The sequence below is a fragment of the Drosophila gunungcola genome, unplaced genomic scaffold (assembly GCF_025200985.1).
Source record: "Drosophila gunungcola strain Sukarami unplaced genomic scaffold, Dgunungcola_SK_2 000093F, whole genome shotgun sequence".
NCBI classification, from domain to species: Eukaryota; Metazoa; Arthropoda; class Insecta; order Diptera; family Drosophilidae; genus Drosophila; species Drosophila gunungcola.
Genome location: NW_026453255.1, coordinates 219,111 through 242,481, shown reverse-complemented (window position 1 = coordinate 242,481; position 23,371 = coordinate 219,111). Strand labels below are relative to the sequence as shown.

Here is a 23,371-nt window from a genome sequence, read left to right as displayed (position 1 = left end):
GCGCATCTCGTACGCAGTCATAGTCGTAGTAGCATTCGTACTTGCTCCGAAGTCATACCCACCGACAGCTTCTGTCTCGAGCAAGGATATTCTGAATCACCCGAAGGGACATTCCCGCCAGCAATTCCGCTCGAAGGGGCTTCAAAAATCACGAGATGAGCTCTCCCAGTGGTAATAACGCCTTGTTAAACACTAGCAAAAGGGAATCCCATGGTATAAGTGCATTAAAAGCCTTTTAAATTTAAGTCAGGAACAGAGTATACAACATACATACACATAAATACGTTTTGCACATGACGAGTTTTTATCGAAATAAGTTTATACATATATGCATTAATGCATAATTTTGTATAATTTTTAAGTAATTGAATTAGTAAAGTTATTATTAATGATTTATTTTTTAAAAGTTCTGCTACTATTATTTTTCTCAAATCAAAGATATTTTATAAGTATCGATGAAATTCAAATATAAGTTTCTTTTTTAAATAAAATATAAGATAAAATGACTTTTTAAGGAATAAAATAAAAAGTGTAACAAGTATTGTAAATCATTTCAAAAACTCTGATTACAAAATATTAACTTTCAATATTTATAAATATTTTTTAGAAAAATTCCGAATTATCTGGCAAGGATTTCTGGTTACAAAATAATAACTTTTTAAATGTATGAATACTTTTCGAAAACTTCCAAATCGTCTGTAATTATCTGCCGGAAAAGGCAAGGACAATGGACCAGACGGCGGAGCCTGCGGCGCAGACACATAAATGCTTATTAGCATTAGCAGCGCATTATGAGCATTCCCAGAACGCGCACACACGCACGCCTTTGCCGAGAGTTTGGGGGAAGTCCCCCTAGTTTTTCTGCCCTCCACCCCCCACCTGTATGTATCCAGGTATCGGGGCTTAGCTGGCATTTGGCATTTGGCATTTGCCACCGCCAGCCATTGTTGTTCAGGGAATATTGTCATGCGACTTGTGTGTTTGCATGCTCGATGGTTTGAATTTTGCATTCCGCATCCAGCAGCCTACATCCTGCATCCTGCATCCCGCATCCCGCATCCCGTATTCCGCATCCCGACTCGATTCGCGTCCCAACCGGCGGCATTGAGCTGCAATTATAGCCCGCGTGACAGACAGCCACGGTAATCAGCTACTTTTCGGTCCCAAAATTGGGATAACTTCACATCGTGCTTGAATGCATTCAAATTGCATTAAACACTTTCTGGAAAGTGTCAATTTCAAAATGATTCATTTATTCTGGCTTTGCTTTGTAGCTGTCTTGCTTTAATACTTTAAAGTTATTGAATAAAAACAATTATATCTTTAATAAATGGTATTTAAGGCTATTAAAAAAAGTTACAGTTAAAAAATTTAACAGGAAATAAGAAATCTCAATATACAAAGAACAACAGCCGGTAAAAAAAATTGCACATTTTTTAATAACCTAAACGAAAATCTAATAGTAAAAATTAGTTAAATTTAATAAAAAAAAAAACAATTTTTTAGGCAATTAAATTTATCTAAATTGTGTCATACATTTTAAATTTATTTTCTATTGTTTGGATTTATAACTGATAATGATTTATTCCAGTACATTATTGTTATCGAATTGACACTTTGTTGGTTTTCTACCCATTGCTAATGCTTTGTTGTTTCATGGTACAAAAATTGAAAACTTCATTGTTAATTTGGAAAGCGTTTATGAATCAAGCGGCTTAGGATTAGTATGTATCATTATTTGAACAATACAATTTGAGTATGCCTTACTTTGGTGGCCTTCTGTTGCAACTGTACTTGAATCATTCGGTTGCAATCTTGGCCCGTCTTCAAATTGCTGCAGTCAGATATTAACCAGTTACACTGTCTTCCGCTCAGCACTTTCTTTTTTTCCGCTTTTTTCTTTTTATTAACCCCTTCATCGCTGTTCTCCCCTGATTTCGTCACGCGCAACCGGAAATTACTTTTTGCATTTTTTTTTTTTTGCCATTTTTTTTTCGCACTACTACTAGTAGTTCACACTTGGCAGATGCGACTTCTCCGGCAGGAGGTGACTTCCCCCCATCCCGTGACCCCACTTTTCGCTGCAGTTCCTCCTCGAGAGCTGGCTTTTTTCTATCGATAACAAAGGGAAGCCTTATTAGAGTGTTCCTTTATTTGAATGCCACATTTCACGCCACGTGGGGGATGAATGCGGGGAATGCCGGCGGTGGGCGGTCTATTGTGGGAGTTGGTCTTTTTCCAGCCAGCTCACGAGTTCCCCAGAACATCCCATAACACCCCATAACCCCCCAGAATCCCCTATGCCCGATCTCCGCGATAAGTTGCCATTGTCAGCCATTGTGGGGTCCTTTGTTTTAGCTTGGGCTTTGTCAGCTGGGCCAGCTCCTTCAGCCGCCTACACTTTCCACTACCCACAGCCACCTACTCTTCTGCATTTTCTTTGGCCGCCATCAGTGGCAACTTTTCATTAACCAAAAAAGAGCTGCCGTGGCTGGTAAGGCTGGCTAGGATGCCTCCACGACACATGCTCAAAAACACTTTTCAATGAACACTGGTGAAAATAAGTGAAGGATACGTTTACGTTTAAATTGCAGGAGCTTACATAAACAACCTTATACTCCACTGAAAAGTATTATTTAATGTGGTAAATTAAGTTCAAATGAACGGAACTTAAGAATAGAATAGAAAAGAAAAAAACAGTCGATTTTGTTTAAGTTATTTATTTGTTATTTATTATCTATTTATTTGCTAATACAAATAGCAATACTTTTATAAGCTATCTATTCTATTTTAAATATTTTTAGTTTCCATTTAATTTTGTGAATAAGTTTTATTCTTATTAAAAAGTTTTATATCTTTATATGGTAGTTTATTGAAGCTTAATATAATATATAATTTCATTAATTCTTTAATTTAATTTTTCATAATCTGTGTTTATTTTAAGAAAAATCACAAGAAATATTAATTGGTCTTAATTAACCTTTATTATATCTTACAAGGATAGATTAATTAATTTTTTTTTATTAAACTATAGATTTCTGCGATTTTTTCCAATATTATAGTTGTTAAAATCAAGAATAGTTTTCAAGATCATATAAAATGTAAATTTTAATTGTTTTAATACCTATTAATTTTATTTTGCAGCGTATTACGACGAAATTTAAGCCGGAAAATAACTTAGGCCGTGAGGTTAGCGGCAAGTTGTGATCAGATTTCATCGTTGAGTGCCTGAACGTGTCCACTTTAAATGCCAAATTAAACCGAATAAGCGCCGTTTTGGCCAGAGCCCTCAATTTTGCTTGGCGTTGGTGGAGGAGCAACAGACGTCTGGCCGGAAAAGCGGGAAAAGCCGGCTAAGAAAACTGACGGGGAGATGGATGGATGTGTGAGGGACATCAACTAATTGAAATTGCGCGCCAATTTTGTGGCTAAGCCAGAGTCTGAGTCACAGTCGGTTGGAACTGGGAGTTAGGCAGTGTTGGCCAAGTGTCATGCGCAGAGATACGATGGTTGGGAACACCGAGTTCGGGCCAAGAACCGAAAAGCGTTCGTGCGTTGTCGTTGGTCGGGAAGCACAACAAATTGGAACTACTGGGGATGTGCGTGTGTGGATTCAGTCGTCGCGTCGCGTCTCGTCTCGTCTCGTCTGGCCAAAAAATATCGGCTAGGCGAAGTGCTGTGCAGTTAACGTCGGTATCTGCAGGGCCTCGCATCGTCGGCGGCGCGTTAGTTGTCGAGCAGCGGTCCAACGGTGCGTATGCGTATTTCGAACGGTCCACGGTGCGTATGCTCAACGTTCAGCGCGTTGTTTGACCCACAGCGCTGAGCTGTCTACTCCGTTTCCGTTTCCGAAATTCTGATTCGAGAATCGCGTGGTTTGTCGTGTTTTTGCGTCTTCCTCTCGTTTGTTGTGAGTCTTCTTCGCGCGATTATTTTTCTGGCTAAAACCGCGTTTTCACCAATTGCTGCGCTACTTTTGTTCTCTTTTTTTTTTTTGTTGTTTTTTTCTGGGTTCGAATTGTACGGCATGAAATCAGCAAAATCAACCAAGGCAAGACCCTAGTGAGAGTGTGCTAGTGAGATACCCGAGAGTGTGTGTGCGATGTCGGTGTTCGGTTACCATTGATGAATGGCAAACAAATTTAATCAGCCAATGGCCGGTGAATAATAAAGCCAAGCAACAAAGAAAGAGAAGAAAAACAAACCGCTTCAAGCCAAAATCCAACCACACGTGTATATTAATTTCATTTGAAAAGGTAAGTGCTGCACGATAATTGGTTTAATATTATGAAAACATTTTGCGCTCTGCCGATCTCCGGCTTCCCAACAACCCTCGAGAACTTTTGATCATGTTCAAGGAAAGAACCTTTTGTTTAAATTGTAATGCGAGAAGGGAACAGAGTAAATTTGTTTCCTTGGGCTTGTGAAATGGAGACGTACCTCAGTCTGATAACGCAACAAATGTGTGTGTGATTTGTTGGGCTAATGGCAACTAAAAGGCTTTTACATTTCCATGCAAATTGTTGAGTTCATAGGGGTTTTGTGGGTGGCCAATTGCTGATACAAAGCGCTCTTAATTTTTTACAAAAAGTGCGGAATGAGTTATCGATTCATGTTTATTGAGTAATTAACGATGAATGTTTTCTGGGTGCGAACGCGAATACCCGCCAATAAATATTCCGATAGCTTAACATATAATATACGCATCTATACCAGTAGCGAGTTTTTAGGTGCCATGTTTGTTAATGGGCTATTAAATAGTAATTTTTGCCTATCTTAAGTTATTATTGTCATTGAAATTCATAAAACTATAAAAGAGGTTTCAACATTAAATTGTTGATCACTCAACTGACTATGATAGTACCGATTCTGGGCTAAGGGGTATTCATTTGGTTAAAGTTCCAAATAATTTATCAAGAAATTTCATAATACAATAATATATATCGATTATTTTGTTAATTGATGTAGTTGGTTTTGTATTGTTGGTTCGTAAGTGCCAAAATTTGAAACTATTGTCTATGTTGAAGCTGTTAATACAATCTATAAAAGGTTATGCATTGTAAGTAATATTAAAAAAGACTTGAAGAGGATCGTTTTTTATCGATCAAGAACAACTCTCTAATTAAAAAAAAGGAAATAAAAATATGAAAATAAGACAATTCAATTTCAATTTTACTGAAACATAAATAAATAAATATATTTACAAAAATATATTTGAGAATATATATGGATAAATGTTTTATTTTAAAACGCTGATTGACAATAAAAATCGTTAAAATGTAATAATAGTTTGTTATCGGCTTACTAAAATCGTTGAACTGGTAGATTAAATAAACGTAAAAATTGCATGTAATAAGCCGAAATACAGATGTAATTTCAGTGTTATTTGATGTGACTGCATGTTTCAGAACGAGGGGATCTCCTTTTTACGTTTATGTACCTCTCCCCATTTAACTTTGCCCACTAAAGCCCCGGGGAGGCATTAGCCGGGATCAACTGAGCCGGACAATTTCAATGGAGGGCGCAAACGAATCGAAAATTTGTTTGCCAAACGCTTTTACCCAGAGGTCTAATTCGATTTGGTCAACTGCAGCTAATAAGGTCAGGCCATTTGTGTGCTAGTTTTTGGCCGGCAATATTTACAGCATACAGCATACAGCATACAACATTTTGCATTTTGCATTTAACACGACACCAGATTTATGGACCACATGCCCGTGGAGGGACGTGACCCTCCGGTGGCAGCTCCATCATCAGCGGATGCCGAATTGAATGTCGTTAATAATGGGTCTTGGCCCAGCGGCGAATGCATTTCATAATAACTAAATTAAAATCTGTTTATTTATGCACTTAAGCCGCAGCGACGGCAGTGGCAGTGGCATTGGCAGCACAAAAATAGCAACAACAACAATAATAATAATAAACACTAGTAATAATATGGCCATGCTGGGCGGCCATTCGAATGAAATATCTAGATTAAATATTATTTATAATTAAAACAAACAACCCTTCTTCTCCTCCTGCTCCGCAAACGCTACCGAATTTGCAGTAATTAATGCAAAACAAAAATGTGCATATATACATGCCTAGCCATTTGTATTTAAATCAATATTGCGGCCAAGCCAGAAACGCTTTCGCAAGAAGGAAAACTAATTTGAAATTGAAATAAGTCTGATATCGTTGTGGAATTTGCTGAGGCTGCAGCTGCAGCTGCATCTGCCGTCTGATTGAGATTCAAATTTCATATTTACCTCGCCGCCTTCTGCGTAATCCCTCAATTAGCCCAGGAAATATAAAGATTGCCAGTTCAGTGGGTGAGTGGGCTCCTCGGGCGGAGTCGGCAAAATGAAAATTAAATATTTATGGCAACTATCGGGAAACAAGACTTGAACGAAGCGAAATCCTCAATACACTGACAGTGGCGACGTTGACGTTCTGTATGTGGATGCAGTTTCTGGGGGGGATCGGTAATGGCGCATCCTTTGGACTGGACAGGACAATATTTAATTTAACTGTGGGGCTTTTCTCTGGGTGTAGCTCAAGAACCACTTAAGACAAGCTCTTGTTTTTATATTTTCGTTCTTCTCTTTCTCTTTTTTTTAACTTATTTATATGTGCCTAAAATCCGCTTTTTGTTTATTTGGACTTAAGCCCCATACATTTATGGCTTTTTTATGTTGCTGCCCTTTATGTTGCTGCTATTTGTCAAGCATTTGTCGTCGTTTTATCTAACACATTAAATTTATTTGAATCATTTTTTGTTTTGTTAGTATAGCAAGCTTTTTTTGTCTGTTGCATTTGTTATTGAAAATTAAAGATGTTGTTGTGCATGTTGTAATTACAGCATGTAGCTGATATTTTTTTCTGCAGTTGCATTGGATCTAAAAGAGCATTTTAGGCAATGAATACATTTTTTCTTTTTTGTTTGTTCCTTGATTGCAACAATTTAAATACGTGTTATGTATTTTTTCATCCTTCTTGTGTTTGGCTAATTGTTTTTGAGCAAATTGTTTTGAATGGCAAGTGATGACTATGTAAAAAATTAGTTTCCAGAATGAGTAACATGCATGTCGCTGTCATTATTTAAATGTAACCTTAAATGGAGGAAGATTTAAGTCAGTTCGTAGTTACTTATAACAACAAGCAATGCATTATAATTTGAAGTTATTTTCGGTCAACCTAACACAACTTACTCGTCGTTGAAAAGATTAGATTTCAAAAGCTCTTTGATGATGTGCTAAGCCACTGAGGATTAGATGTTATTTTCTACTCTTGTATTTATCTTCAAAGGCCAAGAGTTGCCCCCGTTGGATGCTGCAACATTTGATGTTGCCGCTTTAACACCTTTGGTGCCAGAAGTTGCTGCTGTTGATGTTGCTAATAGCCGGCTGATGTTGCTGCTTCTTTTTGGATGGTGGTGGTGCCTGGGGCTCAATCAGGAACCGGATGATTCTTGGCACATTCCATCCTCAATGAAAAGGAATCCTGGCCTTGGAATGCCCGGCATTAGCATGAGGATTTCTTCAATGGAAACGCTTGAACGGATTTTCCGGAGGGGTTTTGTTCTACAAGCAAACTGCATTTGCACGCAGATTGCATTCTAGGGATGGCTGTAACATTTCACTTTTTGCTCGGTCATTTTTTTTTTCTTTTTTTTCTATTTGCCATTTCTGTGTAATAGGAATTAAGCCATCGGCCGCAATCAACCTCGTTATCGTGCACAAATTGCAAAATTTGCATTCGGGCACCGAGGGTAAATAAGATTAGACATGAACCGCCTGCTGATTCATGGCTATGGAATGCAAATGGATATGTTCGCATATATATATATATATATATATATATATATATATATGTATATATATATCTCCTTTGAGGACTTGGGGGCAGGAGGATGATGTGGCCGCAAGTTGGCGATCCTAATTGATGGTTGAGAGATGCTAGTTACGGTTCCTTACGGGTTCATTGGCTAATGACAGATAAAATTCAAATGCGTATTTCTACAAATTACGGTGAGATGTGCCACATTGTAAATGCAAATGCGAACCTTGTGGTTAAGTGAATGATAATTGTATACAATCAAATGCTAAACTCTTGAGTATCGAATTTCAATCGTTTTATAAGGCTGCTTTCGGCACTAACACTTTATATTGCTTGCAGAATTACATGCTCACTGATAAAACAACTAATATAAAAGGTAAAAACCCTATAGGTATTTAAAGAAAAGCCTTAAACTTTGTTATTTATTTCCTTTTTATTATCATAAAATAATCCATAATCAGTATCAGTATTGATTTAGTATCTGCTGGTAAGAATAGATACTATAAGTGAACAGTTTAATTTGCGATCAGGATAGTCTCCCTCTTTATTTTCTCCTTCATCCAAATGAGATGCATGAGTCCGACGAACACGTTCCTCATTTTACATTGGCCAGGACATTGGACATTGGACATTGGGCATTCCTTTCATTTTAATAGTGTCACGTTCGGCGCGAAGCGGAAGACCCGGAGCGCTCGTTTGATAACTCAATTGCACCAGGCCCGACGCCTCAAATTGAATTTGATATTAATTAACTAATTTCAGTGCTGGCTCCACTTTTAATTAACTGCCGCCCACTTGCCCCCGTCCACGATATCTGTCGCATACCATCTTGGAATCATCTCGGAAGCGACTGCGACGCTAATTTCATTTGATTTTGTCCAACATTTGAGGCCACCTCCTCCGCTTTCCCCCAGGTCCTCACCGCCCGGTGTCCTTCGCCCACCCCCTCCCCCCGCCTTCTTCCAAGGACTTCCCCAGCGAACCGCTCAGGTATGGCTGCGTTGACTTCACGTAAATACACGTGCCATCGCCTCGCCGGCCACCAAGGAATATTATCCACTCACACAAACACACACCTGCACAGAGAGAAATAACCAAGAAAATTCTTAAAATAAAATATTAAACTATAAAATAATATATATTGAAAAAATTTACCAATATGTTTGAGAGGGTCGTTTATTATTTTTACTTATGTATCTTACTTTCGAACTTCAGTTGTAAGTCGAAATGAATATTTTTAATTTTATTTTATTTCTCACAATTTTTCATAAACTCTAAATTTCAAGTGTATGCAGTTATATTCTACTAAAAACTTGACTATATACATGTTTAACATAATATTATTATCATTAGAAATAACTAAATTAAGGCTGATTTAGCAGATGGTTTTTGCTAGCATGCTGATACACACATTTTATATTTTGAATGTATTCAAGCAAGCTCATATTATTTTTCTGGCTGTGTAAACACGGCAAACGATCACACAGATACGTATGTACATCGATGTGCAACGTGTTTTTCCGGCTTAATACCTTTCTCAACTGAATGCGAATGGAAATAACGGTAAATGTACATATAGCGCAAAAATTTACGAAGCGGAGGAAAGCGAAAAAGAAAGGTGAAAAGGAAGAAGAAGGCATCGCTGTTTTTCGGCGATGGTGTGAGTGTGTTGCAGTCGAGCACGCGCCGCTTTAACGTTACGGTCGTGACGGCCAAAGATAAAAAAAAATAACAGCGACGAACTGCTCCCAGAGTTTTCAGATGAAGTTTAGGGCATCGAGGCAGTAGTTGGCCAGCCAAACAAAATAAAACCAGCCAGCAAAAATCCCGAAATTTCCTTTGTCATGTGCAGCATTTTTGTTAGAGCGAAATCTGTAAGCCAAGCCCAGCGATATCGACAGCACTAGCTCTCAAAAAGATTTTCCAATGCATTGACTGAGTGGCGTCCTGACCAAGTGTTCCAAGTCTTATCGAAACATGGCAATTTATCGATAGCTGATGGCTGACACATCACTGGTAATGTCTATCGATTTAACAGGGTGTGTTTGTTGTGTCAGATAATTGATAACTTGCTAGTTTTAAAATCATTTCTACTATGGATGGGAATAAATTTAATGATCATTTACATAACGGCTCCAGACCCTCATTAAATCGATAGATATTGAAAGTAATTTATCGATAGCAACATTTTTAATAAAGAAAAAACTTATTTATAGACAAATAAAATCATATCGGAAAATAAGAAGGACTGTAATAATATTTGGTAAATATTAATTTTCTAAATTTGTAGTTTGTATTTTTATTAACAAATATAAAGCTTTTTTCTTCCATATGTATTTGTCAGATACAAAATCATGTATAATAATAAGACTTTAATTTATTTATTTAAATAAAATTTCTACTCAAATGTAGATATCTGTGCTGAACGATTTTGAGCTATGGGCTGAAGTTCTAGTTTCGTGCAATTAGTTCAAATTAAACGTACCTTAATTGACAAGATTTAATTGAAAGCCATGGCAAATATTCCTTGAAAGCCAAAATAAACAGCCAAATCCAGCATTTTGGGATGCCTCTCAATTTCAAAGCTATGATACCTATAACCAAATTAGCATTAATTGTCTGTAAACGCTTTCATTGGCTGTGCAAACAAGGATTGTTTTTGCCTTTAAGATTTGAACTACGGCGAAGGAGATCCACAGAGTTATTGTTTATAGGAACTGGTCATAAGGCAATAATAGTTCCTGTCATATTTACATTCGAATTGGGCTGAATGAGCTTTCTGCTGCACTTTAATTATTCAAGTTTATAATTGCAAGACATTTCAATCAAATGTACACCTATGCTTATGCATTTGTAAGTAGCATTCGTTGCTAGGAATCAGGAATTAAGACCGAATCAAATATCGGTTTGGTTTTGGATTTAGTAAACATATTTTAGTTTGGTTGCAAAATATGGTACCGACTTAAATAAAACATTTAATTATATTTTTTATTACACTATACTCTCTACTAATGTCAGAAATTAATGATTAGATCGAAAACTTTTTAGATTGTGTGAAGTTTATAGACGATTTGAGTTTATTAACCTGTACATATTTACTTATGTTAGCTTAGCAACTTCATATAACAAAATTATTTTATGATTTAATTTTCAATATAGGGAATTTTAGCATTAACATTTTCTCATGCATCTTTTCTTTGCTTTGATATGTATTGTGAAAAGAATCTTTTACTTCTACATTTGTTTTGGAATTGTTTCTCAATATTGTATGAACATTAAAAATAAGATAGTTTTACTATTATGAACATTTTGGATATTTGTATGTTGTAGCAACGCAAGTCCTCATGCTTAAATGCTGCTAATGCAACTTTTTTTTGACGAACTACGACTTTAATGGTATCGATACCACCTACTGATGAAGGTATTTTTCCTTGTCTTTGCCCAAATAAATATATTTCCTTTTTGTTGATTTGTTGTGATATTTGTATTTTTGTTTTTCTTTGCTTGCACATCCTTTCTCCTCTTATCGTCCGTTGCTTTCAGCTTCGCTTCTTTTGTTTTCATTTCGCTTTTCCTTCTTCTAGCTCTTGCTGTCTCACTTCGATTCGTTTCGCTTTGTTGAGGAATTTTTGTTTATTTTCTGAGGCTCCGCTTTTGACGTCTGTTCAGTGTGTCAGTGTGTTAGATACACAAACACACGTGGCTTGCATTCACACAAACACACACACACACACATACCATATATACCAATGATTCTCCGTTATTCTTGTATTGATATTGGCGAAAGGGCTTTTTATTTCTGCTTTATTTGCTTGATAATTTGCGAGGTATTTCGGGGAATTTTAATCTGAGAAAACTATTTGATTTTAAGATTTTTGTGAATAACTAAAATTTTATATTTTTATATTTGAAATAACAAGTTTACCTTGTGTAAAATTTATTATTATTTTTTATTTATTGCTATGTTCTGAAATTGATTTGCCAGTCGAGTTTTTAATTTGACATGAGTCAGTCATATCATTTAAATCAACACTTGAAAATTAACAATTTTCAATAGTTTTAAGATTACAGAGTTATACATTTATGAATTTAATTCTTATTATACCTTATGGGGGTTCTTGAATTTTATTTCAATTAATATTACTTTTTGTATTTCTTTTTTATGTTTTAATTGTTTTAACTTAATTATTTTTCGATAAGTATTAAAGTGAAGTAAACATTAATTGCCCAATTTTTTGATGTGTTATTTTCGTTTTTTAAACCTTCTAACTTTATGAATATAAATTTATCTTACAAATCTGTTGATCCCTTAATCGTGCTGCACAACGATTTCCACTTGAACTTGGCCAGGTAAAAAACAGAAGCATACTTTTCAGGGCAACCAGATCATCAATCAGTCGTTTCCCCTCAAACCGAAAAAATACATTCTCACTTGCTGTTGTTATTGCGATTTCCGCGGAAATCGCGTGCCAGAAAACGCTAAAAATGTTTGCCGCTGTTTTTGTTGCTTATTTCCGTTTGCGTTTATGTTTAACTTAAATTCCCTTTAACCGGCCTCAACATCCGCTGCCCCCAGCCATTCAAATTCAACCTGTCGGCCCCCGCGGATTCAGATTCAACTTTTACGCAATGAGAATTTTCACACTGTTGCTTTGGGCCTTTTGGTTTTATTGTATTTGTTTTGTTTTCTTTTTGTTTGCCTTCATTTTTTGTTTTCTTTTATTTTTGGAGAGGGTTTTTTGTTGATTATTTGTGTATTTGCACTATCACGTAACGCGACAAATGAAGTCGTAAAATTCAGGTTCACTCTTTTTCCGTAATCCCTGCCGGAATTTTCATCCCCTTTCAGTCCAGCATCAACGGATGGCGTTCAATGGGTTTCGATTTGGTCCGGAAAACAGGTGGAAATCAATCAAGTTGAATTATAATTACACACTAGGGTGGACGCATGATCCAGTTTGCATTCGCATCACACTCACGAAACATTTAACAAATATTTCTTAAAGATATTAAAATGAACGCAGAAATCAATATCAATGCTAAAACTTAATAACAACGCGATCTTCCCTATAACATTTTCTATAAAAATTTAATTCCGTGTTGGAAAGTTTACAGTTGTCACCCGGTGGTTTTCTCATTAGGCGCCGTGCATAAATCAAACAAAACAATAGCTAAAAGTGAGAAAATAAAGTGGGGCAGTACGTTGGAAAACTTCAAGCGAAACGACGCAAAGTTACAAATGAGCGGGGAAAACTTTGCAGGAAAATTCATTAAAAAACCAAATCAATTATTTGGCTGACCTGTCAAAGTACTTGCAAGTGGACGCACAAAAGCGTGCAGAATATATTGCTTTAAGGATCAACTGCGGGGATTAATTGATAAGATATTTGCGAGGACCAGGGGGGGCAGTAAAAACATTGATGTGAGTGCATTAAGGAGATTACTTCCTGTTAATTCAATGTGCGGGGATTTAGGGGGGGGGGCTGATTTCGAATTGATCCTGAGCCTTTAAGGATCAGCAATCGGCTCTGTTTAGGCCTTTGTAAGGCAGCTTATCCGCAAAATGTGTGCACTGCCAGATACTTGACCCAAAGCACCCACAACACACACACACATACACACACACACACACACACACACACCGATTCCCACATTCTCAATCATCCAGTCACCCAAATCTGGCCCAAGTCCAGCCTCAAAGCCAAACGAAATGACCTGAAAACTCATCGGGGACTTCCACATCGCACAGTTAACCAGAATGATAATGAGAATGAGCATGATAGGGATGATGGGGTTTTGGCATCGTCATTATCATTATCATTATCAATATCATTACCATTAACAAAGGGCCACCGAGTGGTAGGCTGCATAAGCACTAAGGTACACTTAACATCCCTTCCAATTTCTTTTCTGCTACCTTTTCCATTGACGCCTTCGACTGACTAAGCAGAATTAGTTACAGCTCATTATTGATTTTGGTTACGAATCAAATGAGGCAACACTTCTTAGGGGCACAGAAATTCCAGTTTGGGGGTAAGTGCTGGAGGCTCAATGAAGCAAATGAAGAAAGGTTAGGGGGTTGTATTGGTGAAATGGCAGTGGAAAGTGGAAAGGTAGTTAGTTGAAGAGCAAAATATTTTTATTTTATTAGCATCAAGACATTTCGGCGTTATCTTTAATTTTATTTATAGTAATTCCATCAAGTAAAAGAGAATAATTTTAGAAACTTAAATAGTATATAATATTGTAAAATGGAAATTAAACAGAGAAAAAAAGAATGGATAACGTATAATAAATTAACATATATTGTTGTTAAATGGATAATAAAAATAAATAGAGAAACTGCTAAGAAAACAGTATCGTAAATTTCAATGAACTGAGGCAAGCCAAAATAAGATAAATACTGTTAAATAAACAAGGTCTACAAGTGTGGCCCAGACATAATAAGAGCAACAGTGGAAATTAATTCGTTGAGTGGATTTAATTAAAAAAAATGGGCATTTTAAAGAGTGATGGTCTATTTTATGTAGAGTATTTCGGATAGTACCTACATGTGCATAGTGTAATGCCTTGGCTTGCAGCCCAAGTGAAAGTCCCTCGGATAGGTCAAATCCATTGGATGAAACCGGCGGAGCAGGGCGTTGGGGGCGTGGTGTCGCCACAAGGCTATTAACAACAGTTTGCGCAAATGAGACTGCAATAAAGTATACAGCGAGGAAGGAGGAAAAACATTAAATGGGAAACAGCGACCATAAGGCGGGCACATAAGGATATATTCCCCCCATTCCCATTCCCAATCCCAACCACCTCCCATCCGCAACTGCTCCTCCTTGACCAGCGGTCAGGGAATGTCTTATGCACAGATTTATTATGTGGCCATAAATAAATTACTGGGCCAACACTCACAGACACAAAAAGTTTCCCAAAAGGGGGCGGCCAATGCAGGCGGCCGGGCAAACAGGGGGTTAAGCTCCGGCGATTTATATGATAAGGGTTAAAGGCTCCGACGACAGGGGTACGTCAGTCATCCCTCGTCCTGTGAATGCTTATTAAAATGCATAGAAAATGTTAAATGATCTAATTAGTGAAATATTTTCACCATAATTAAGCAGCCGAGTGCGCGATGCGTTGTGGGGCAATTTTTCTTTTCCCCAGCATAATAATTAATCGCCTTCAAAGTAATGTGTGCCAGAAATGTCGGGAATTCGGTATAAAAAAAATAACGTGGCAATGCCAACAGATAAGAGTAATTCCCTGGTTGACTTTCAAAGGAAATGGGTTAAACTTAGCTCAGAAATGGGATTGACTGTTTGTTCAACATGATATAATCCTCTTAATATGACATTCTATTCTTAGATTACTTCAGATTTAATTTAAACAAAACAGATTAATGAAAGTCATTTACATTTCCAATTTTGTTGTATATTATGAAGTCATAAGGTCTCATGTTGAATACCTTTACATATTTTCTTTAATACTTAAAAGGATACAAAAATATTCAGTTAAATAATAATACAACCAAAATAAGTAAATGGTTTGATTAGTTGAACATTGGAATAGGTCAAGCTTAGCAATTAATTCTTTTCATCTTAAAAAACATCACCATTTATTCAAATTCATTATATTTATTTGTGAGCGTGTTTCTTTATTTACGGACAAGTACATATTCAGGGTTGCCCATATTCGACGGACCCATGTTTTTTTTTAAAAAATCAAAGAAAAAAATAAAAATTTGGCGGTTGGCAATCTTAATCATTTAATTTGTTCCAAGTAGATTTGTTTACATCAATTTTTGAATATGATATCTTTCAAATGGCCGCCTCTGGCGTTGATGGCGTATTGTGCCCTTTTTGCAGCATTTTCCATCGTTTTCGCCAACATTTCGGCCGGAATAGCGGCTATTTTTTCACGAATGTTTTCCTTGAGCTCGTCTAGGGTCCTTGGGCTTCATCGGACATGATAATTTTGTTCCAAAATTGATCGTCACCTTCGGCCATTTCGATGACTCTTTGGGCCCATTCCAATCGACGAGGCTTGTCCGTAAGCAACAATCTTTGCGTCAATTGAATTTTGTACGGGAACAAATGCAAATCAACGCGAATAATCCGTTGTAAAGTGGACCGAGCCATGCCCAACTGCTGAGAACGGCGTTTTTGGGATGTTCTTGGGGACCTCGCAACACTGGCTCGTACGGCAGCGATATTCTCGTCCGATCGCCTTGGTCGACTTTTATTTGGCCTCTTCGGATTAGAAAGAGCCTCACCAGTCGTAAATTTTTCGTATAAACGCTTAATGGTGTTCTTAGAAGGCGCACTTTTCACATTTTTTAATTTTTTAAAAGCACGTTGAGTTTTCACAATTGATTTGTTCTGTTGAATGTAAATTTCAACTATTTCAGAGCGCTCGCGTGGCGTGTATTGTTCCATGGTAAAAATCTGCTTGGACTGACGCTTCAAACGCGGTATGTCATTAAGCGGTCTGGCATCTCTGTCAAAAGTTATGGCGTCGTCACATGGGTCCGTCGAATATGGGCAACCCTGTATATGGTTTATCGTACACATTCTTGTTTTTTTTTTTGTTGGGTAAAATATCTACTAAACAAGATTTATTGAAAAAATGTTTCGTATTAAGTAAAACTTTTGTCTTTTTGTAAAGATTTTTGGAATAAATGTTACCTATTCATTAAAAGTTCTGCTTGTTTTGCAAACAGCACGCAAATGAGTATATCTTTTTGCTAGTTCAATAATCGAAATAATATGTTGAAAACTCCATGGTCGAATATATATTATTAGAAAGTATACAATATCTCAGACTCGGAAATGTGTCTTTAATTGCTGGTTTTAAATTTAGATTGTAAAACTTTCATTCTACCCACAGATTAGGGTCTCCATATCAACATGACAGTCTCTCGTACCATGAGGCGTCCATCAGGCAGGCACTTTAATCTCAGTCCTGATTTTTGGCCAAATGCTCGAGTTGAAGAGTCTGCAGCAATAATTGCTCAAGACTCGTGAACTTAATTGAATCCAGTGTGGACCGCTGCCCCATCCGGCTTGCTATGTGTGGCTGTATGGGTGGCTCTTTGGTTTGACTCGAGGGGGGTGCGGGTGGTTTTTAGGGTGGACCAGATTAGCCAGCGTTATCGACCGGCCTGCCATCCGGTGGCGAAATCCGTTCGCCTCTGACTGACAGCGGCTATCAGTGCGTTTCGATCTGGTACAGAACAAGAAACTGAAACAGGACCAATGGTTATGGGAATGGCAGGACGAAGGACCAAGAACGAGGGACGAGGGACCCATGTCAAGCCAGCTGACTGCGACAACAAAAATGTGACAAAATAAATAAATTAAATTGTTCAAAAATGTTGCAGGTTGTTACTGCTTCTAACATCGCATGTTGCATACAAAATGGAAAATGGAACTTGCCAAAGTTGATTTCTATTTTGGCACGTGTTCGTCGTTGTTTTCGTTGTCGTTGTCGTCTAGCCTGCTTAGCGGACAGAAATGGGGGTAGAGGTTAGGGGTAAGGGGGTAGGGGGTTCGGAAAAATCAGATGGGAAAATCGAGAGCCGGCTAAAGTACACATAATAGGGGTCTGAAGGACCTCCGACTCGAAAGGCGCGCTCGGGCGTGCACTCATTAGGAATATGGATTCAATTATATGTCGCTGCTGTTTGGCCCTCGCACATAAAACAAGAAATACGCTTCGCCCCAGAAAACGTGCTCGAACTGCTGATGAAAGCCATCTCGGATATGGTCCAGAAATGTGAGCAAATAATGGAAATATTTACTCCGCGTTTGGGTAACTTTTGGGTTGGCAGGGCAAACAATATCACATACGCCAGCACACCTCTGGAGGAATAAGGAATTATTTGCTTGAGGGTTTATTGAAATTGGTTCTTTTCATTCCAGTAATAAAAGTCTTTGACTATCCATAAATGAATACAGTTCTGCAAATTGGCAACAAATTTATTTAAACGATAAGTTTTGATTTTAATTAAAGTATTACTTTAGATTTCTATATAACTTTATTTTTTAACTCTTATCTACTATTAAAAGTCTACCTAAGTACCTACTCTATTAAAGATATTTTCATTTGTAGCAAGTTAAGTGCATTATTTTTATTTATGTTATATTATATTTGACCACAATTTAAAGCTAGCTTTAAGACTCGCCCCATATCGTTTCTGCTGACTATTGATATTTTTGCCCTTCTACTAGTCGCTTGAAAAGAGAATGCAGCACATGCAAATCATTCATAATTGTATTCCAGCTGCTTGGCACATCAGTAATTAAGTCAATTTATCATTAACCTGGGGGACCTGCCACTCGCTCTACCAATTTAGGACCCTCCCCCTGCCCCTGGCCATTGGATACTTTGGGTAGGCCATGTATCTAATGGCGGGTCGTAAAATTTATTGCGTATACGCCTTCGTGTTCCATGGAATGCTTTTAAATGTTAAATGTGCAAATTACGCTGCACGTGACTGTGACTGCTGCTGTTACTGTTACAATGACTGCTACTTGGCCGGTGGCTTGAGAATGTATGTGGGTGTACTGAAAAAAAAGTTATATAAATAAAATAAGAACATGATTTTGTTCTCTGAGCATTTAAGACATTTTATTATATTCAGCTTTTAAACATATTTTGGTGCTCTCAGTTTTATTTATTTTTGATTACCCACCCGTAAGTTTTATGTAAAGTCGAATTTAGAAAGACGCTTTTTAGAGTTTTATTATTTAGTAAGGATGTCTCTTAATATTTTAATAAAAAATCTATTATTCCGTGTTATTTATAAATCAAATGTTTACTCTTTTTATAATATATATGTCTGCCACACTTCAACCAGCTCCCCAACTTTCATAATGTTTTGTTTTCGGTTTCGTGATACAAATCTTAGGTCACTAAATTTGCTCTCTGTTCTCGCAAAATGGGGGGATGGGGGCGTGGCATGTGGGCGGACTTGTGGCCATCGGCTTGAGCGTGGGCGTGAATCTTCACAGCCTCTGTTGGCTTTGACGGCAAACAAATGCTTTGATATTTATTGCCCTCCCCACAGTCAGCCGCATTCAGCCGCAGTTTACCTTCGGCATACCCATCTCGCTCGACCAAAAACCACACCGCCCCCCACCCCCCCCAACCCCTCCCACCATCTGGCCCTCTCTTTCACTCCCACCCACTCTTAAGTGGCCAAAATGCGCGAGTAGCAATGTCATTGACGTCCTTGTGTTGCACTTAATGGCAGAAAGAGACAGCGAGTGGGCGAAGAAAGAGAGGGGTCGAAGATGTTGTGAAGTGGCAGTTGACGGGCTTTAGGGGCGTGGTGCATTAGGCCAAGATTTAAGAGAGAAGTTGAAGTTGTTCAGCCTGCACAAAAGAAAGTGAAATTGAAAAAGCATCTTAGCTCTGATTTTGCAGGGCACTGAAAATTGCTCACCTTGATCCCAAACTTTTAAAGTGTTTTTTTTTTTTTAATTGAAGATCAATTAGGGAAGAATGAGTTTCAAGATACAAATTTGTTGATCAAAGGCAACAGTACGTATACGTGATAAGCTTTGAAGCCAATGCATTGATCCAAATATTTTTCCAAAACAAATGTTTATAGTATGTCTGAAATGCTGTTCAGTACATACACAATAAATATAGTAAAATAAAGATATTTATTGGTGAACCTGTACAGCTAATTTGGCAGAATTCTGTACTTTATTGGTTGTTTGATAAAAACATGAATTACTCAGCTCTTGTATTTGCATTTATTTGCACTTGTTTGTATCTTTATTTTCACATACTTTTTGGTTTTTACTGCTATGCTTTGCATTTCCTTTTTTGTGCAATCTAACGTGAAATGAGAGCCAGCAAAATGTCAGCTTGGCACAGTTAAATTCACGTGACAAGCCAATATTAAATTTGATTCAACTGCAGCAGACGCAGGGGCGTAGGGGGTGAAGGGGAAGGGGGATAGAGGTGGGGGTGGGGGCAAATAAACGGAGGATTGGGGGCGTGGCGGGTTGGCATGAAATCGATCGTTGCATTTGGCATGTCGCTTTCAGGCCATATTTTTTTGGCCCGTTTTTCTCCTTTTTTACGAATCTTTTTGGCGTTTTTCCGGACTCTTTTTCGTCCTGCGTTTGTGCTGCTGCAGCAATTAAAACTGAATCAATTATGATTTTTGGCTTTGGCAGTGATGCGGAGAATTGGAAATAGCCAAGTGGATCACGAAACGTTAGTGGGATACGCAGATCAAAGGGATTGTCTGTGGTCATACTTTAAAATTGTATTCTTTGGTTACCAATTATTCATAGTTCATGAATTTACAAGCTACTACGAAAAAATTGAAATTTATTTCCCAATAGCCAAGTCCCTAGCGACCAAGGAAACACCACTTTTTTGGTGACAATTTAAAACGCAATTTCCAGGACTAAGCCCAAAATACATCGACAATATCCACATGTTTTTTCATATTTCCACTCAAACACCCAGGCTGACAAATCCAACCGGAAAATTTCTAAGCTTCCGCACTGCTTGCCGACCATGAATGCGCCTTTCTTTTATTTTCGGCCATTCGCTTAAACAATAAATACAGCTTGTGTTCAGTTTCGGCCAATTTATGCGGATGCTCACCTTTAAGCGAAGTGGGTCTTAAAGTAAATACAATTTTGCCCCGGTAACCGGAGCTAGTTATGTTTACTGTTTGGCTGCCAATATGTGGCCAGACATTTGATGTCGACTTTTGATCGCCTTTTTAGCTGGAAGCTGGATATTCGATATTGGGGGCAGTTCCTGTGGCCACTGGGCCAATGTGGCGTATGCGCAATATTTGTGTTACAATTTCATATGCAGTGCAGGCGATGGCATACACGTGCTTCAGTTATGTGTGAGTGTGTGTGTGTGAGTGTGTGTGAGTGTGTGGGGAATTGGCGTGGGATGAGTAGGAGGAAAATAAGGAGAAGGACCTGCAGGAGGAAAGAAAAACGGCTTCAGTTATGGCTAACGAATGCGGCGACGCTTTGCGCCCTTAACTCAAATGTACAACATCAATAAATAAAAAAGAAACGAAGGAGAAGCCAGCTAGGATATAAAAAAGGATAATAAACAGGGTCCCCTAAGAAATCTATAACTGAGTAAGCCACATCACCACACACACACACACACACACACAGCAGTGGCAACATATCGATAAGGATGTATAAGGACATGTTTGTGGCTCACACACACACACACCCACTCGAGCACGTTCAAATTTAAACGATTTTCGCGCATGTGTGTGTGTGTGTGTGTGTGCACACATAAATTTCCATATGGCGAACGACTCATGCAATATGCAAGATAACTTCGATGAAAAGGCGATAAAAGACACCAAAGCCTCTTACCGCCCACCCACCTCATATCTACCTAATGTCGCTGGCATTCAAAATGTATGAGAAAAACTCCATTTTCCGACCACCCACCCTTCCCCTTTCCCCACCCATCACACTAATGTATCTCCATCCAAATTATGAGTGACAGTTGCGAGTTGCGAGCTGTGAGGCGAAATGCGCCAAAAGACATCAACTTGATATTGTTGTCTTGTCAAGTGGCAAAAGGGTGGAAACACTCCCCAGGAATGCAGTGGAATTTTAAAAGCACTCGCCAATAAATACTGCGTATTAGTAGGAATTCCCCCTGAGGGCCTACTCACATATTCTCTATAAAAACACAAAGTTGGCAGGGTAATGGCTTAAGCTTAAATTCAATTCAACACTGTTGCTTATAGGAAGTCTTTAAATATCAAATATTTGGAATTAATGATGGAGAACCATCAATAATATCTTGTGGCTTTTCATTTTAGAAATTAATTGTCCTGAAAACTGACACGCTGGCAGTTTAATGTAATATTACTTTAAAAATTATTGGGAATATAATAGGTATTGTATGGCTTTGGTGCTCGATAAAAATATAAAAATATGAAATATTATATATTAAAACCAAGATATGTTCTTAATTTATTAGTAACATTTTCTGATTTCATTTATTCATTTTATTTAACAAGACTTGCAAATTAGTATACATATGTTTTAATTGAAATAAACTTAAAACATTTGGGGTCTTATATGGCAAAGATAAATTTTCAAAATGGAATACTTACAATCTCTGGTTTTGGTTTAACATCAAACTTTTATTAAATTTTGAAACAACCAAAGCAAGAGTGAAACATTAATTTTTCATACTCAAAAGTGTATGGCTCAAAAGATATTCGTACAAAGTTTAATGAATTCCCAGCTAAAGCCTTGATATTGCGTTACTGGCTGAGATGTCGAAGGCGCTGTCTCCAAAACCAATTACCACATAGATTTGGCTTAAGACCAAATGCATGTTGCTGCTCGAAATGAGGATGGAAATTGCTATGATGATGATCCCGGTGCCGATGATGATGGCGATGATTGCGGTGGCCATGCATGATATTTCATCAACTCTCGACTGGCAATCAAAGCTCGTTATCCACTGGGGCATGCCGTTAGCCTTATAGCAATTCATTTGCCAGCTTAGCCCCGGGCTTCCCCTTCCTCCACCCCCTGTTTGCCAAACGCAAACCCCCACCCCCTCCCCCCCTTTCCCACTCTTTTATCACCCCCTTTTGCGATTTTCCCACGCCACCCACAGAATCCACTGCTGTTGGCAATACGAGGAGCACTTGAGCGTGCGCCAAATTAAAACACCGCAAAATGTCAAGTGCCGCAAATGCCAAAAGAGAGAGAGAGAAAGCGTGTAGGGGGTGGTGGGGGTTTGGGAAATTTCAGGAAAATGGGGAAAATGAGAAGGGGGCTGAGGCAGTTGAAGCGACGATAGTGGGACAGACAGAGCGGAAGGATACGCGTCGCAGTTCTTTTAATGAGCATTAAATGATGTGGCAAGCCACCCCCACAAAAAACCCACCCCGAAATCCACCCTCACCTCAAACCCCACCCACATTGCGCCTCATTTACGGCTTAATTATGGCAATCGACAAATATGCGCAAAACTATGCAACATTTTTTTTTTTTTTTTTTTGCCTCATTCCCCCCCTTCTCGACAAATCTCAATTGCAATGTTTTACAAGGCCAACACAAAAAGGGGGGGGGGGGCTTAGAGCACCGCCACCCACAGCCCTTGTACCGAACCAAACGCAAAAAAAAAATTCCTGACATCGCTGTAAATTTATGGGACACACAAAAATCTTTTGTACTCGAGACCAACCAGGCTCAAAACCATTTTATGCAATCCAGCCACAGCAGCGGCAGCAGCAGTATTCGGAATTCCACGATATCGAGGGTAATGCAAGGGGGCTATATCCAATCGTTTGGGGGCCATCCGATGTGCCATCCGTGGAATTGGTTGAGCGGGATTACGGGGCCATGAAAGGGGCAGCAGCGGCTGCAGGGGGAAATTGAAACAAATGTTTTTGAGATATTTATTTGCATATTTGCATAATGCTCTGCTGGGCCGCTTGCATTTGTATTCATATAGACAGGGCACCCACAGTCCACAGCCCCATTGTGGTACTTCAAAAACCAAGCTTAGTTTTTTTTGTTTT

The 23,371-nt window shown here is 38.2% G+C and overlaps 1 protein-coding gene across 1 annotated transcript in view; it reads left to right on the top strand.

Moving 5' to 3' along the window:
• LOC128265097 (teneurin-a) overlaps nucleotides 1–23,371 on the top strand; it is a 246,366-nt gene that overhangs the window by 12,611 nt on the left and 210,384 nt on the right. The window contains 1 exon segment of the mRNA XM_053000913.1: nucleotides 3,145–4,256. The gene's annotated coding sequence lies outside the window, so the exon portion shown is untranslated.